The sequence below is a fragment of the Apteryx mantelli genome, chromosome 4 (genome assembly GCF_036417845.1).
Source record: "Apteryx mantelli isolate bAptMan1 chromosome 4, bAptMan1.hap1, whole genome shotgun sequence".
NCBI lineage: Eukaryota > Metazoa > Chordata > Aves > Apterygiformes > Apterygidae > Apteryx > Apteryx mantelli.
In genome coordinates this window covers 89,233,214-89,238,101 of record NC_089981.1, presented here as the reverse complement: position 1 = coordinate 89,238,101, position 4,888 = coordinate 89,233,214, and the positions used below count along the sequence as shown (strand labels likewise).

At 44.1% G+C, this 4,888-nt stretch overlaps 1 long non-coding RNA gene across 2 annotated transcripts in view; it reads left to right on the top strand.

The window, feature by feature from the left end:
• The first annotated feature begins 480 nt into the window (after positions 1–480).
• LOC106492650 (uncharacterized) overlaps positions 481–4,888 on the top strand; it is a 386,415-nt gene continuing 382,007 nt past the window's right edge. For both annotated transcript variants that reach the window (XR_010884044.1, XR_010884043.1), the window contains exon 1: positions 481–924. This is a non-coding gene — a long non-coding RNA (uncharacterized lncRNA). The remainder of the gene's footprint in view (positions 925–4,888) is intronic.

Below are 4,888 nucleotides of genomic sequence, written 5' to 3'. Positions count from 1 at the left end.
GGCGCCCCGGCGGCGGGCGGCGGCCGGGCCGCCGGCGGCGCTTCTGCTGGGCGTAACGAGCATCGCCGCCGCCGCCGCCGCCTCAGCGCCGCCGCCTCAGCGCCGCGCGCGCCCTTCGCCTCAGCGCCGCGCGCGCCGCCGCCGCCGCCGCCCCTCGCCTCAGCCCCCCCGCACGCGCGCGCACCCCTCGCCTCAGCCCGCCACACAGCTGTTAGAAGATTTGAGCGCGGCCGCCCCACGCGGATTGGCGGCCTGCGCGGGTGGCGTCAGCGCTGACGTATGCGGGGTAGGCGGGAGGGCGGGCGGAGTTTGGTGCTGGCGCCCGGAAGTTCTGGAGACTCTATTGTGGGGTGGGGGCAGCGCGGTGTCTTCCCCGCCCCGCCCCGCCCCGCCCCCAGCGCTGAGGGGAGCGCGCGCGCGCGCGGCGGCGGCGGCGGCGACCGTTGGAGCCGTTGGGAGCGCGCGCGGCTGCCACAGCGGAGCAGTTGGCGCCGAGGGGAGCGCGGCGGGGATAACGGCCCGGGAGAGGCGGCTCGAGGGGCCCGGCCCGGGGTTACCGCCGCCGTCGGGGAGCGGGGCAGAGCCGTCGCTGCGGTACCGCTGCCGCCGCGAAGATACTTGCGCGTCCGGTCAGCCGGGCTGCCAAGGAGCAAACTGCGAATATTGAGCAAATGAATGACTCTTACAGTAACAGTCAGTGTTACCTGAGCGAGCCGGTGAGGAAAAGGTGACAAATGTGTGACAGCTTCACAAGTCAGCCCAGGCGACTTGGAATAGGATGCTGAATGGAGAGAGGGTGCCCCCGTCCTGCACAAAACGGGCTCGAGGTCGTAAGGACTGAGCAGAGGGGATGAGGGCAGAGCATAGCCCAGGAGGTCTGTCTAGGCAGAGGCACCAAGCTGTGTTCCTTGCTCCTACCTGCAGGTAAACTAAAAGTAGAAAAAGAAATGAGTATAATAAGCTAAATATCACATGTTGGCAGTTCCAAGAGTTTTACCCACCTCTAAGCGCTAGCTTGCAAAGTGACACTGAGCTGTAACTTACGTTTAGATTTTCAAAGACAGCGGTAAGTCCAGTCTATAACCATTAGCTTAAGTGGGGTATGCAATTTCTTAGAGCTCTGAAAGTTAGACAAGCTGTTGTCTGTGTCTTGGCTAAAAGGTTAAGTGGTAGATTTTCATACTTCAGATGAGAAAGGAGGAAAGTTATTTGCATAATGCCTATAACAGAAATTAGCATGTTTGCTCCACAGGCCTGGTTCACCTAGCTAATGAGAAAGCACAGTGAATATCTTGTAAAATCAGGTGTTTCTGGCATTTAGATTAGCCTAAGCAGGTGGGCTTGGAAAGTCAGTTTTGGATAAGAAACTACCTCAATGTTCACTATACCTGACCAGATGCCTGTTAGCACATAGTAGCTACCTAAAAAAGTCTGCTTTCTATTTGTGCTGGGTATTTTAGTGTTCTGTTTGGTATTTTGTATCTTAAATTTTTTTTGTAATTAAAGTTTTTGGGCTTCTTGCAGAAAATGTGTATGCTAATTAATGGCCCAGATTATATAGCAGACAATGATCCTGTGCTTGCTTCTGTCCTAAATTTCTAAGAATTTGTATGCAGAGGAAAAATAAATATCCAGATACAGAGTTGTCAATGCTAAGAATTGAAGGTAGGTGTCTGGGGAGTGGGGTCATCAGACAGGAAATAGTGAGAAGCTTGTTTTGCACAAATAGGCTCTTTGGCCTTCAAGTTTCTTGCTGAGTAGCTCTCATGTATCTGAGTTACTTCTCTGATCAATGAAGACAAACCATATCTACTACAGAGACAAGAATCTGTGAGCCAGTGAACTGGGCAAGTACTGCTGATTATATAGTGGCGTATAGACATTAAAAATGAGAGGCCCAGCGCAAGAGTTCTAGAAGGAGAAGGTGTTTTGTTGCAGAAGGGATCTCTACAATCTAAGCTAGCTCTTGTGGACTCTGCAATCCAGGGAGCTCCCTGTGCTGTTCATTCTGTGATCATCTGCAGAGCCAGGATCTCTGGGTGAAGTAATTAAGCTGGTAGCACTGAATGGGGGGAAGATTAGAGAAAGCAACAGGGAAAATGAAAGAAGGGCTTGAAAAAGTTGAAACAGGAATGATAAGAGACGGATATGCTTACATTTTATGTTTTTACATGTCTCATTGTGGTCTGGATATAATTGACTGTCCATACAGCTGGCTTGGTCTAACCAAGCATAACACTGCTAAATGCATAGAGCAATCTATCTAATACATTATAATAATATCATCTAATAGTTTGTATTGTATATTGCACTGTATTGATTTGGCTTCTCTTAAAAAGCAAAAAACCTGTATAACCTTCAGCTTATTCCATATCCCTAAGAATATTTTATTGCTACTATAGTTCCTTAAATACTTACCAGATAAGCTTTTCTCTAAAAGTAATCAAAAGCAGAGGAAATTTGCTTTCATCCAGTTACTAACAGAAGTCATCATACTTCCACAGGAAGTTGAGTGGTAGTTCCTTCTTCTTAGTAAAAGATAAGTTTGTAAGATTTGGGCAGTTAGTTTAGAAATCTCTAGATGCTCCTACATATTATAAACGTAGTTAATGGGGCAAGGCAAGTCACCTTTTGTAAATACTAACAAACACTAGTGGAGCTTCCTAAACAGCATGTCTTGAATAATTTTTAAGTTCATTTTCTGTTTTTTGTTTGTTTGTTTTTTATTCTATGAAGGAGAGAACTGGCTGATTATACAGAGAAGAAAAAGGAGAGAATTGGTTGATTATATAGAGAAGAAAGAATAATCCAGACTAAGCGCAGAAAGCTGTTAAGCTAAAAAGAATGAGTGGACTGGTTTGCTGATTTTATTTGGGTTGAGTGACTTAGGTTGTGCCTGTAATTGGAATAGCAGCTGTGCACACAGGAGAGCTGACTCTTGCAGTGGAGCAGGATACATCTGGAGGTGAGAAGTTCTTTAACTCAAGGCCACACCTCCACAGTGAAAACTGCTTGATAGCCTTACCGGGTCTTTGTGCTTTGGGCACAAAAAGAGACATATATATTTTCCTAATTAGAATGACTAATTAAATCTCAGCAGTTACAAAAAAAGACCTGAAAATTGAATTCCTGACCCTGCGGTTGGTTCTCTTTGGGCAGACTTTGCTGATGCTGGTAAAAGTCTCTGTGGAAAAAGGATTTGTTGCAGGACAGATCATCATGGCATTATAAAGGGGTTTCCAAGATAGTTTTTTTCAGACTTGTGTCTCTGTTTATTTTCCAGTGGAGATGCAGACCACACTGATGAACTTAAGAGACTGTTTGCACACTTAAGTAGGTACTTGACCGATAGACCTGCTTCTGTTAGTTACGTACCGTAGACCCCCTTAGAGCTGATCCATAGACCACCATGATCCTAGGTACCTGTATGGAAAGAAATGCCATCCATGCCTGAAAAATTCCTAAATGTACTTCTGTCTAGTCTCCTGTGGTCTCCTATAAGCTATTTTGGCTTTGCAAAAAGCAAGCCAAATGTCTGGGTTCTAGAGTGCAGATGAAGTCCAGTAATCCCATATCTGTAGTTGTGTGGTTGAACTGTGAAAAAGTTTGTATGATGTTTGGCTTAGATGTGTGTGCTTTTTGACATCTTTTTTTTTTTATGGAAATGAGTTTCTCTTTTATTTGGGATCCTTCTAACTAGATAGTAACAGATCTTGTGGTCGCTGAAGGATTTCTGTGTTGTCATATAATAATAAGTATAGAGGTGTAAGAATAAATGTCTGGAGTCCTCTGAGAGGTTCAGCCTTATTGCAGTCTGGCAGTCATTCTTTTGTATAATGTTTTTGTCCTGGAGAGATGCCTAACACATGAAAGACCAAGGAGATGGTACAGGTTCTGTTATTATCTGCAACACCTATGAGAGAATGCCAAATGTTCTGTGTTCCCAAAAGAAGACTCCAGTGGGAGAAATAGGGCAAAGTGAGGGAGCTTGTTTAAAATTAAACTTCTTTTACTGTATCCTATTTAGCCAAGATAGATTACTGTTGATAATTAAAGAAATGTCTTCTAGCCCTCAGGGTTCCCATTCTGATTCCTATAATTACTGTGAAACTCTGCAAAGAAGCTTAGTCTTTTTATTGTTACTTTCCTTTCTGGAGCTATTTTTCTGGTGGCTTGGTAATTAGATTGATCATATCTACACGTCTGCCTAGCTAACTGTTGAGCAACTTACTGGCACTACCATAACAGCACTTTACCCTTCCTCTTCCCTCCTTTTTTTTTTTAAATATGAAAGGCATGCTACCATTTCTGGGAGAAAACTAATTGTTGTCTTAATTTTCTATACTTTTTATCATACAGTCTATCCTCTAGATTTTTGAGATCTTAAATCAGTTACTTGCATGGCTGAAAAAAACTACAGCTTCCTGTGTTTATGGGTGTAGAAGTAAATATTCATACAGTTATGTATGTATACATATATGGATATAAAGGATGGTTTATTACTGGTTTTAAAAACTAGAAAATACAGGATAATCTTCATTAAACGTGGTTAAAGCTTTAATTTGTTTGATTTCTGCTGCAAATTACTGGGTGACTATATTGCATCATAGATCTTTAGCCTATGTTTTACTTTCCTGTTTCCTTTCTAGGATGATCTTGGTGTAGCCAGTGAATCAGAGTTACAATAAGGCTATAAGCTGTAGGATCTTTGCCTCAACTTGTTTCTGTTTCCAGACAGTTGGAAGGTATTCAGTGAACTAATAGAGTCCTAGAAGACAAAAATGATCTTGTGGTTAGGCAGGCATGAATTTCCTGGGAGAACTTTGTGCTGCCTCCTGTCTGCTTTTGACAGAGCTCGGCACAAGTCCTAAAGCAGTATTTTCATGGG